This window comes from Sorex araneus, chromosome 2, assembly GCF_027595985.1.
Source record: "Sorex araneus isolate mSorAra2 chromosome 2, mSorAra2.pri, whole genome shotgun sequence".
In the NCBI taxonomy this organism is placed as follows: Eukaryota; Metazoa; Chordata; class Mammalia; order Eulipotyphla; family Soricidae; genus Sorex; species Sorex araneus.
In genome coordinates this window covers 305,484,271-305,497,598 of record NC_073303.1, presented here as the reverse complement: position 1 = coordinate 305,497,598, position 13,328 = coordinate 305,484,271, and the positions used below count along the sequence as shown (strand labels likewise).

Sequence of the window (13,328 nt, the reverse complement as noted above, 5' to 3'; positions counted from 1 at the left end):
CGGGCGCTGCGGGGCGCTGCGGGGCGCTGCGGGCTTGGAGGAGGCTCGGGCGTCCCGGGAGGAGACGGGGAGGAGGGCGGAACTTGTCCGGGGAGGGACCGCGACCCGCGCCACGTCTGGCACCCGCCGCGGTCGCGCCTCCGGAGCGGGGGAGGGGGCGCGCGCGGGGGGAGGGGAACGGGTGCCACCAACCGAGCGGGCAGCCGGGGAGGGGACCGGGGCTCCGGGAGGGCAGGACCCGGGCTGGAGGCGCGATCCAGCCGGATTCCGACTCCGGCGCCAGCGACGCCGCGGCGAGGGGGGCGGGCGGGCGCGCGGCGAGGGTTTGTGCCGTGTGTGCGCGCGTTTGTCTGCGTGTGTGTGTGCGCGTGTCTACAGGTAGCAGCGGCGGCGGCGGCGGGGACCCGAGCAGGGGACGCATCTGCAGCCACCTCCCCGCCTGTGATTTTCGGAGGCGATTGCTCACTTAGCTGACGGATCCGTACCCTCGGGAGATCTTCTCTTCCTCTCCATTTCCACGCGTCTTAGGCGTCTTCCAGTTTCAAGTGTGTGTTTCGGGCATTTTATTTTATTTTAAAAAAATATTTTTTTTTCTCCTCTCTTCATCTCCTCGGGATTTCTGCATTATTGAAGCAGGTGGCTCCGGGTACGAAATCTTTGGATACATTTGGCTTGCCAAGTTTTTCTCTTCCCCTTCCCCTCCCGCTTTTAAAGGCATCTGTAGTGTTTTTTTTCCCCCCCTTGGATTTATATGCAGAAAACGTATATATGTTTATATACCGACCGCGTACTGTATAAATACATATATGCGTGCCCAAGCGCTTGGTTTTCGTGTACTCTCCCCGGCGAAGCGGCATGTTTTGGAGCCGATGGATAAGGAGAACAGTATTAACATTCTTTTGAGCCTGTTTTTGGAAGAGGGGAGGGAGCGTGAAGAATTGTTTAACATTCGGCCATCGTTTGGCTGCACACTAAGCATCACGAAGTATTTATGGTTGCAGATCAGGTGCAATCGGGGCTTAGAGAGAAAAAGGTAAGGGAGCTCCTGCGTCCGCCCGCCCGGCTCCGGTTCGTCTTAATCCCCGAGAACTTCCCACTCCCTCCTCTCCCTCTCCTTCCCACCTTCTACCACCCCTGCCCGGCTCTTTGCTCCCAGCCGTCACCCCTTTCCGATCCCCGCGTCCGCTGGGGTGGCGGGGGGTTGGGTTGGGCTTGCTGGCGGTGTCCTCGTCTGTTAGGAGTTTAAATGCTTCTCTCTGTCTCTTGTCTGTTTCTCTCTGTCCGTCTCTGTTTCTGCCTGTCTCTGTTTCTCTGTCTCTCCCTTTCTGTCTCTGTCTCTGTCTCTCTCTCTCTGCTACCCACCCCCCAATCAAGTCACTGAGTTTCGCAATCCTCTTTGAACTGTTCTAGGAAACCTTTGATATGTATATATATATATATATATATATATATATTTGATAAATAATGCTACCTCAATCGCTGTTAAAAACATCGTGAGCCTCTGCCCCCTCCTTTAACCTTTGATGAAAAATAAAAGCAATGAACCAATACTGAACTTTAGTGAACTGGGTGGTTTCTTTAAGCACTGGGGGAAGGAGGGGTCGTGGAGCCTCCCCAGTGCTTTTTCTTTTCCCCTTTAAAAAGCAATCCACTACCGCCGGAGGAGTCCGCCGTGGAGGAAATTCAGCCGCCGTTTCTGCAGAAGTCAATTCATTTTATTTGGCCGGGGGGCGAGATGGAGGCGGGGGTGGGGGTGGGGGTCCTTCTGACCCGAGTTGGAGCACGACACGGAGGACAGAGTGTAGAGCAGGAACCTCACACTTCATGCCTACTCGAACCTCCTCCACACCACCCCCACCCCACATTTAGCTCCCGCTGGAGGGGCCGCGTGGACGGACTCGACCTTTGGGGAGCGAGGTGGGAAGTTGTCCGCATTTTCCATGCTCTGCCTTCCACCCCCTTTCTCCTCCACTCTCCATCTCTCGGCCCGGCAGTTTGGAAATCGCTCGTTTTTTGGTTTTTGGTTTTTTGTTTTTTTTTTTTTTTGCCCTGGTAGGTGCCCTCGGCTCTTTACCGGTCCCTGCGGTGCCCTCTTTGCGGGCGCTCGCGGAGCACCGGCTCTAGCATCCTTCTCCTTGCGGGGGCTCCCCCTCCAGCGCGCCCCCTTCTCCGCCCCCCGCGGGCCCCCACCTGCGCCGGCTTTCCCCGCCCCTCCTCCCCGCCTCCCCGCGGCGCCCTGACCCTGCCAGCCCCCGCTCTGGGGGCGTCGCGTCTGCAGTTCCCGAGACCCCCCCGAGCGCGGGGCGAGGCGAGCCGGAGTCGGGGCGCAGAGGCCGGCAGAGGCGGCCGGGAGCCGGGAGCCCCGCGGGCCAGCGGAGCCGGGCGGCGCGGGGCGCGCTCGCTGCCCGCGGCCGGGTGCAGTCGCCTCCGACGCCTTCGAGCGGCGCCGCTGTCACTGCAGCTTTGCACCCTACACTGTGCCCGGGGACCACAGACACCGAGAGGTACCAAAGGCATAAAGAGCCGAGTAGGAGCGAGCTCGCGGGGAGGGTCTCCCGGCGCCAGACGGCGGCCCGGCAGCTGCAGGAACAATGCCGCCTCCCCGGGCACACGCGTGCCCGCCCGGCCGAGCGCCGCGGCGCTGCCCTTCCCTCCCGCTGCCCGGGCCCGCGGGCTGCTGCGGGTGTCGGCGCTGCCTCTTAGTTGCTCCGGGGGGGATGAGAAAGTTGCTCTTTCAGTGCCAAGTGCTTTGCAGATCGGCGTGCTTTAACTTCAGGTGTCTCTCCCCGGATCCCCCCGCGATGAGCAGCTAATCGCTTGTGCATTATTGGGCAATAAACTCCCTAGGGGAAGAGAAGGTAGTCCCAACATTTCAAACCGCCTCCCCTGGCTGCTGGCTGTCCAGCTCCCGGCTTCGTGAGCCTCAAGGAAAAGTCCCCCCGCAGGGTAGTGGAAATCGTTTAGTTTAAGATTTTGAATGGAAATGATGTGTTCCAAGAGGAGGTGGTTCGTGTGAGACAAAGTGGAGGAAAATGATATTTCATATTGGGTTCATTTGTGATGCTTCTAAAATCACGAGCAGTTAGCATCTTCTACCGAGATACTACCTTCGCGGTGATACACTCAGGACTTAGGAAACGTGTATTGAAGATAGTCAACCCTGTATTTATTACTTTGCATTTTCATAGACACTTAGCACATTCTCTTTTTTTTTCTTCTTGTACTAAAACTATTTCCTCTTGAAGTCTCATGCTCTGCAGGAAAATGATAAGGTCATATTGTATTTATCAAAAATTAATTGTGCCCAAGTATGCATAGGATTCTAGATATGAAAATATCACCCCGGAAAGGTGGAATGCATGTGTTTCAGTGTAAAACCTATACCATGTCTCAGCATTTCAGCCAGACTGCCATCACAACGTAGCAGAACACCAGCTTTTTAAAATGAGCTCAGAATCAAGCCCATGCATGCATTTAAAATATTAAGTGTTAAGTACAAAAAGATTAAGTTTATTGTGCCCTTGGCACAGAATGAATCAAAGTTTACCTGCACTGCTGAGTGATTGAGTGATTCACAGAGAAAGCAGAAGTTAATCATTACTCAGGCCTTCTGATTACATGGTTTGATTAAAAGAAGCAACTGTTTTCTGTAAGCCTGCTATTCTGCTGTTATTCTTTCCAATCCTCTTAACTGAAGCAGAAATTGAGGGAGCCAGTCTTTCTTAGTACTCTATTAGAGTTCCTGCAGAGAGGAAAAGCCCTCTTTAACTTTACTCCTCTCCACTTTCTTGCCTTCTATCCCCACAAAACAACTTTGTTTTTATCAGTCTTTCCTTTGTTCCTGCAGTGGGGTTTCATCCTGCAAAATTTTTCTTATAATTGTTTTGCATATTTTCTAATACAAGTGTTGCTGTTGTTTTGAAATGGAAGTGGACGATAAACTCAGAATGAGAAATATTTGCTGCAGGTAGAGTGTTTGAAAGCTCGATTACTCTTTGCCTGGCTAGATGACACCCCTGAATCAGTCTCTAAAGTCTCTTGCTATGTGGAATCCTCATATCTTTATGAATTCCACCTGGTTATCCAATGGCAGAATGTATGACTTTCATCAAATTTCCTTTAATTTGTTAGATTTTTCATAGAAAACGTATGTGAACATAGTTAGAGAACATAGATGAAAAAAAAACACTAAGCTTTCTGAGTTTTGAAAAAATAAGGTATATTAACTTTAAGGTTATCAGCACTTTTGTGGGGCAATATTAATAAACTTGTCGGCACTGGGCCCCATGTTTTGTAGCACAATTTTTAAACTTTTTAAACCAGTCATGACTAGAGTTTTAGTTCTAGAATGCTTTTAATTTTTACACAAAGGAAATATAACTTACCTAAAAAATACAAATTTGTAATTTTTGTAAGAGCACAGTTGGAATTAAGGGTAAGAGTTGAAACCAGAGCAGTCTAACACTAAACACTTTTGCCACATTTCTAGTTTTATGTAAGTTTATCTCTTATTAGATTGTAAATAGGAAAATAGGATTCTTGACTTATTTTAAAATCAATTATACATGGCGCCATCCACATCCACTAAGCTTATTTCTCATTGTATTGTCATTATTTTAAAGCACAGGTCTGGGTGAGAGAATGCTTATTAATAAGAATCAGTGGCTCCTAATGATTTGGATGCTCATGTGCTGAATGCTGAAGTAGTTCATTCTTATCACAAATGGATTCCATCTTCCCTTTCAGATGAAAGGCCCACCTACCTGGAGCGCCTATACGCTTTCATTCACTAGACTCACCTCTTTTACCCACTGGCCCTTAGACTTGTATGTCTATTATGTTGACCTTCCAGAATTATTTTCCCCACTCCCTCCCACACCCCCCAGTTAATATGACTCCAGAACCTCTTCTATCCTTAGAATAGTCTTTTCTCTACCCCACTGCTTCCTTTCCGTGTCCTTACTTCCATTATCAAACCAGGGTTTTCAAAAGAAGTAGTCCCTCTTTTCACGTTTACAGCTGTTCCCTCCCTGGACAGTAAATCCCAGTGGTCAGAACTCACACTTGATTTATCAGTTTATTAAAAAATGCTTAGTGCCATGTCTGGAAATATATCACAAATGAAGGATAACTGCATACACACTTGGTTATAGGGTAACAGAGATAATAAGAAATCAGTAGACAATAGGTTGCTTTAACATTAATTAAGAAATCAGAATTCTGTTATCTCTGGTTTATCCTTTACCTGGTCACGAGATTGTTTCTGTAGCTTCAGCATCATTTCCACTTTCAAATGGAAAGCTCAAAGAAGGGTAGATAGGATAAGCAAGGGGAATGAATCTATCTCATGATTCTCAACTTTGGCATTGTTGTCATTTGGGGTCAGATTAGCATTTATGTTTGTTGTGTGAGGGTGTTGGGGGTAATTTATATACTATAAGATATTTGCCAGTGTCCCTAACTCTGCTAAGTGTTGGTTGCACACCTCACCTACCAACTGCTTTATGATAGTCAAGACTATTTCTGGACTTTGCTCATCAACAAAGTCCTTAGAGTAAAACCATCTTGGGTTGACAATATTTGCTCTGGAATCACAAAGAAGAACATTTTGATTCTTAGCCCCTTTGCAGATGGGGAGTTGTTAGTTTTTTTTTTTTTTTTTTTGCTTTTGTTTTCTTGGTTAACAAATGGTACAGAACTTATGCTATCTTAAAAAAAAAAGAAGAGGAAGTAAAAGAAAGCCATAGAAGACTTCCGCTTTGAGCACATTATTTTTTTGTTGTTTGTGTTGTGGACCTCTTAACTTAGATTTTTGTTTTTATATCATAGCCAGAACTGTAAGATAGCTACTTTTGAATTGCTAAGTGGTTGAGAAATGTACTTTGAATGTCGTATTTCCCTACTATAGAGACAATCATAGTCTGTGTAAAAAAGAAGGGGAATTAGTGGTTAGAAACTAGAAGCATATGCTTCTATGAAAGAATAAATGAGTGTATAGAATTTACTCTAATACTTCAAATAGGTGATAGTTAACAAAAAATAAGAAGCCACAGAAGTGAGTTATTTTCATGTAGTTTTCACATGCTAAATATTGGTAAGAACTATAAAAATGCTGTGAACTTTTTTAAGCCCTGGAAGTTATTTTACTTGGAAATAACTGGGCAAAATGGAGGCCCCTTGCTCTTTAATACTTAAAAATTAGATAAATGTCAGTAATATAGTAATAATTACTAAATAAAATAATTTAGATCTGTTTTAATACTCCTTCCAGACACTTTTATATAGAAAGATAAGCCCATACTAGTGATAGCATTAAATTAAATGTTTCTTGATCAGATGTGTTATCACAAATAATAATAACTTTGAATTATGTTGCTCAATTATTCATTTCAGTGTGGTAGGAAAGTACTTTCAGATATTGATGTAAGGAAGAATTCAAATTATTTTATATAGATGAATATTACTGATATGGTCAATTATCTTATCTGATTGATTACATTATTTTCCTTATCCTTGTCATTTTGAATGTAAAATGTATTCAAAATATAATAGTATAAAATGTGTTGAATGTGTTACCTACTAAGAAGTTTTTTTTTTTTTTAACAAGTTCCAGAATATTTCATTCAGAGTTACACAGTGAAAACTTTGTCTCCTCCTTCAGAGACTGTGGAGGTATGCTGGCCTTAGATCGGTTACCTCAGCTGTTCAGTGATGTCAGGGTTCTGGAGCAGCTTGATACAATTCTCTTGACTCCATCTCTTAGAAACATGATAAACCATATGGCCATCACATAGCAAACATTACCTTCACAAGGAGTCCTACTCAAAAGCAAAAGAGAGACAATCTTCGTTTTATGAAAATATCTCATTTTATCAAGAAGGAAACTCTTTCATGAAACTATTGTCAAATCTCTTTTTACATGCAATTGTCTGAAAGGATGACACTACATTGCACTTCAGAACTAATCGTTCTAACAGAGGGATAGTGCAGTGCCTGAATGACTTGTTTTGTTTTTTTGTTCTGTGGCCATACCTGATAGGGCTCAGGGCCTATCCCTGGTCTCTGTGGCCTTCGCTCAGGGGTTGCTGCCAGTATTGCTTAGAAGACCATGTGGTGCCAGGTATTAAACCAAGGCATCCTATATGCAAAGTTTGTTCTCAGACCTTTGAGATATTTCTCTGGTTCTTGCTTGATTGCCTTCATCAGTTATGATCCTTGTCTTAGGCATAGAAAAGAGATAAGCTTTTTCAGTAGACATGGCAGTCTTTAAAGAAAATCAGAGCTCCTGAACCTGAAAGATGGCATAACAGGCTGAGTGCATCTTTTGCATGCACGAGGCCCTGCTTTGATACCTGGTTCTGTTTGTTCCACTGAATACCTCTGCTGGTGACCCCAGAGCAGCACATTCTAGGTGGAACCCCAAAACCAAACACAAACAAAATAAAATCAGAGATCTTGATACTTGTGTGGGAAGAGGCAGTAGTTAAAAGTTTTGGCACCTAAGAGAGTGTCTTGTAAGTATCATGCCATGTCCTCAAATTTCTAATAATTTTGCTAACATTCAAATTAAATGCTCATACACAATCATATACACACATATACAAAATATAGCATATGTTAGGCATAGCATTTGAATCCATAGGAATGAATCATATACATGATACACACATATATGTGTGTTATATGTATATAAAGCTATATGCCTTTGATGTATAATAATGGCTCTCATAATGTTCCAAAAAGTTTTTTATACTATCTAGAGAATTTATAATGCAGAAGTGAACCCTGGGTAGAAGAATTACAAACTCTAGGACTGGAGAGATAATATAGCAGGTAAGGCACTCACTTCGCAGGTGGTTGACCCGGGTTTGATTCCAGAATCCTGTATGGTCTCCCATGCATACCAGAAGTGATCCCTGAGTACAGAGCCTTCATAAAGTATGACTCCAAAACAAACAAACAAACAAACAAACAAACAAACAAACAAAAAACAGAAATACAAAGCCTGGGTTATTACACATGCATCATCAAACCTTACCTTTTCAACTATGATATAAGATGAAACTAGTTCAACTGTAACATGTCCTCCTTGCCAAACATATTACTTATGTTTGTCATACAATCTTACCACCAAGTTGAGGAGTAATGCAAGGAAGGAATCCCTTTTCAATTACTTTCATTAGGAAAGACTTGATGTCAGTTATGTACAATTAAAATTTCTTATTTTGGGATGTTTTTGATTGTAGAGATCAAGGAGGGATTAAATTTTTATCTCCCATGCTAGTGAATATTTCTGTATTTGTAAGGATCTTTTTTCTAACAACAAAAGCTTTTGTTTCATTATTTTTTCTGATTTCATGTTTAGGTCAATGCCAATTTTGTTTCAGTTGAAATGGGGTCTCATTAACCATTGCCACCGATACTTTGCTTCATTAATAGAATTCCTTTTCAAAACTTAAACTTTAACTCAAGGTTTGATTGTATGGACTAATTATCATAGATTTCTTCAAATTATTTTTTTGAATTAGGATTTAAGAAAACATGTATATATACATGTACAGAAATTAATATATTTTGTCATATATTGTTCTATAATGTCTTTTTCCTGATTGAATATATATATTTGGAAATTAGACAACCTATTGTATAACAAGCTGCTGAATTATGCTTGCATCATCATATGCATTAGGATTTCAGGAAAAGAAGATACCACTAGTGCTTGAATCATTGCAATGTAGAGACATAATTTGTAAACATATGGGAAATCTTAGGGTAGACAGAGAAAGTAAAAATAGATTGAACTCATCATGCATATATACTCAGTGATGTAGTACCAATAGTTCTTCAGTAATTTTTCCCTCTCCATATAATTTCAGTAGCCCAATTATGCCTGTTATCTATCTTCCCGATAAGTTAAAGTGATTTAACATAGACGACACAACATGTTGCAAATTTTGTAGTGGGCCTTGACTAACTCCTTGGCTTACCTTCAGAGTTTTAATATATTTTAGTGTTTGATCTTTCCCTCTTACCACTCCCCTTTCTCAGGCTTTGAGCCTGGAGCTCTTCTTACCACACTTTCAGTACCTTTGACCCAGCCTTATTGCCTCCAAAGGAACTGACTTTTGAATCAAAACTTAAAATGATAATTAGCAACTCCATCTGTATTTAAGGTCAGAAGCAGATGCTTCTCTTTTTTGTTTTAATAAGAGTTTCCGATGAAAAAGGAAACTTAGTGAAATGGGTCTTAAGTAGATCCTAATGTTAGTGGTACTGTAGTATCAAGAGACAACCATTAAGGTAGTATGCTTTTGAAACAAACATCTGATCTTCTCTGCTGCAGATCTTAACAATATCTTGTACTTCAACCAGTCAACTGTGACCACTATTTAATTTCATTCAGCACACCATATTTTATCAAAGCTTAGAAGCCATGCATTATAGGATCCTCCTTATTTATGTACACTTTAAGAAAAAAGATTGTGAGGTAGTTTTGCAGACTAGTGTGCAAATTATGCATGCCAAAGCCTGAATTCCAGAACCACATGGTACCCCAGGGTAATGTGTAAGGAGTCATCTCTGAGCATTATGAAGTGTGGGCCTCCAAACCAAACAGAAAATAAAGAAAAAGAAAGAAGAAACAATAATTCATTACATCATCATGTAATGTTTTTCTAAGTCATAGATTGTCTACTTTTATGAACTCCATTTATATGTCAGTAGATATTTCTGCTGTATCAATATTACACAGTAGGGGAAAAGTTTATTATTAAATATGCTAAAGAATTCAAATCTTTTTTTTAATGTATACTCTCTTGATTTTTCTGTTGTATGTTTTTCTGGATGATATTGTGCCTGATGCACTGCTTAAAAGTGCTCTGTGATTATCTTCAGCGTTCAGCGTAGCTTATACTTTCCCAGAGTTTTAATGAAAGTGTTTTGCCAATCTTCCTATAAGACCATGACAATAGGAACTTCTCAAATAGCAATCTGATCTTGTGTTCATTCTTGAAGTTGCATTAAATATCAAGAATAATGGTTGTTTGGTCATACAAGATAAATTAAACCTATTTTCTCAAAGTTAATGGCAAACATGAGTTTACTCCTACTTGGCTATTATAAGGAATTATAAAATACAAACTAATTTTAGAGATGTTAACAAAAATATGTAAGACTCATTGAAATATGTCAATTTTAATTATACATTTGTCTTTAATTTTTTAAAAAATGCAACAATGACAGCTTGCTATACTAATCTTCAAATGTTTAGATTAAATATTTAAATAATCTCTTACTCTGAATTTTAGAGAATATGATTGAGACAAAACTTTATCCCTTTTTGTTCCTTAGTACAGTGAGTAGGGTACTTGCCTTGCATATAGTTGGCCCAGGTTTGATCCCTACACCCCATATGTTCCTCTATACCCTCCAGGGGTAAAAACCAGGAGGAAGTCCTGACAATGCTGAATTTAGACCACCTCTGCCCCTTCCCCCACAAAAACAAAACCTAAAAACCTCTTATAAATACCTCATACACTTTCTAAAATTAATTTTCTCTCTCTAAGCCTTGATTTTCATATTTAAAGTATTAAGTTGAACTAATTAAAATTATATGTACTTTTTTGCCTCAGAACTGTTTTGGGTAAAGAGCATCAGTAAAAAGAAGTTTCATAATAATAATAAGTATTTGAGCTGGTTGTATATAAATATATAATAGAGATACTTAAAACTGCAAGCTTAAGATATATTTGTATAGTTTTCAGATTTTATAATTCTTTGGAGATTTACATGTGCATATTTTAGTTATTTTTTAAAAATATTGTAAGCAATGCAAAAGCTCCAACAGAATAGATTGACGATTTAGGACCATTCTCAAACATTCTGCATGAAAAAGGTTGCTGATTAAATCAAAGTCAGGTGAATTATGCTAAAATGGGAAGAAGCAAGAAAAATGCCTTTTCCAAAAGAATAAAGAAAACTCGCACCATGAATTAGCTATCACTATATATAAGTGTTCTGTTCATAGAGAATTCTGAGTAAAAGTATGCATAACATTGGTAGGTTGAAAAGGAGTTTCCTTTTTGAATTTTTCTTTACTCAACCCCATATCACTTATTATAAAAACTGAATCAAAGGACGAGGAGTGTCTGCTTGGAGCAGTCAGTCAGATGCTACTATTTGTGGATGTATCTTGACAATTCTTGCTGTGCAGTTCCACAGACAACAGTATTTCTTCCCTGTATTGTATTTGAAAATTGCTACTGCTCTTAAGTGTTCAGAAAGCGGGGTACTTACTTCCTGATGAATAACAAGCTCTCCAGAGTGTGCCACTCTCCTTTCTCTCATTGTGGCTATAGTCCCCACAAAGAAAACACTGTGTCGCCTCTCACCTACCCATTTGCCATAAATGTGAGTAGATCTGTAGAGTGGGAAGAAAACCCTTCTTAGCTTTTTTAAAAAATATTTTTTCTAGCATCCTTGTAATAGAATTGAGATATGAAAATATGTAAGTCAGATACAATACCACTATAGATATTTTTGAAGTGTTAAATTATTTTAATCCTGAGTCACTGTCTATAAGAAAAATTGAAAGACACTAGTTTTTTTTAAGACAGCATATTATTTTATACTAAGATTGCATGTCATTTCACTTAGACTATTGAGTCCTGAAATTGTAATCACGTTTCAATGACGTTAATTTCATGAGTAAGTGGGGAAAACACATCTTATTTTTTTGTTTTGTTTTGTTTTGGGATTTCACCTGACTTTGCTCAAGTTTTACTCCTGGCTTTGCACTTAGGGATTACTTTGGGCAGGGTTCTGGGAGTCATACAGCATGCTAGAGATTGAATCCAGGTTAGCTGTGTCCAAGGCAAACATCTCACATGCTGTACGATTGCTTCAGCACCCATAACCTTTTTTGAAGAGACAATTTTAGATCTAACTACTCGGATTGTATGTAACAAAATGGAAGCCAAGATAAATGGCATAAGGTTTATTCAAGGATAGAGCTTAAACTTGAATATCCCAATGTTCATGTAATATATTTATGCATCAGTTTTCCATACAGGACAGTGATATATATTACAGTATCACATAGAGTATATATTTGTGCTTATACATATAAGTAATAATATGTAGAAGATAAGAAATAGGATGTTTTATGTTTAAGGAGGCTTAATGAAGAAGGTGTTACTTAATGGACATTGGATATGAATCAATGGGTAAAAAGGGATTCAAGTGTTGCTAAAATTAAAGTAATAAAATTTATGAGTAGGACATATAGTAGAGATAATTGGTTACTCTTCAAAAGTTAAATAAAAACAAAACATTGAGATATACTATTTTTGGAAAGAGATGTGTCTGAAAACATACATGTCATTTGTGTGCAGTTAGTTTGGCTTGGGATCTCTGCAGATGAAAAATATCAATTCTGGATTTGTCCTAAGATAAACCAGCCCAAGAAAAAAGATGTCATAATTTAAAGTGGAAAATAAAACTTTCTTGAGCATATATATGTATTCAATAACTGGTTAATAAATATCAGTTAGAAGTTATACGATTATCACTGAAGAAGGAGCTTCTTCTTAACATAACCTGCCTGGTTGTTGCCTTATAACATTTGCACCCTCTTGCCAGGCAGTACTGGGAACACTTTGCTTCCCCAAACATATCTTTCTGATCCATTCTTCCTTTCACTATAATACTCCAATTAGTTCTTTTCGATCTGCTGATCACAGGGTGTTTATAATCAATACAAACAGTTTGCTGAGGATAGAGACTTGAGTTGGTGCTAACCAGCAATTTAATCCCCAGTGATGATAGTGATCATCACTGAAAAAAAGAAATTGTGACATTTTCAGCCTAAGAGAGCAATATCATGTGCAATATATTTCTCTACATCTACTAAATTGCACACAAAATCAACTTCTCCCTTCTGACTGGCTTTGAATCCACTCACTGTAAAAAGGCTCATTTCTGGAGTCAGTGATAAGGATAACCAGCACCTAGGGAACAGGGAATCAGTCAGAAGAGTGTGAGCATGTTTTCTACAGAATGCCATAAGTATGGTCATAATTTCTCACAAATTGGTGCATTACTACTCTGCTAGTCAGAATATACTAGGAATCGTATTCCATTTTGAACTTCATTCCTTCACCCATCTTCTCTAAAACTCTGAAGAAGCATGAGACTTCTAAGAAGCACTTCTCATGGGGCCTTGTTGTACATTGCAAATACAATGGGATGAAACTGCCATAGAGAAGAAAGAAGACAGTCACTGGAACTGGAGGTCTGGTAGGAAGAGAGCATAGAAGCAGCATGTTTCT

The 13,328-nt window shown here is 40.2% G+C and overlaps 1 protein-coding gene across 2 annotated transcripts in view; it reads left to right on the top strand.

Moving 5' to 3' along the window:
- The first annotated feature begins 236 nt into the window (after window positions 1–236).
- NLGN1 (neuroligin 1) overlaps window positions 237–13,328 on the top strand; it is a 957,654-nt gene continuing 944,562 nt past the window's right edge. The window contains exons 1-2 of one of the 2 annotated variants that reach the window (XM_055125786.1): window positions 237–646; window positions 1,002–1,033. The gene's annotated coding sequence lies outside the window, so the exon portion shown is untranslated. Of the gene's footprint in view, window positions 1,034–13,328 lie in introns of both variants that reach the window. The other variant, XM_055125785.1, reaches the window with a different exon arrangement.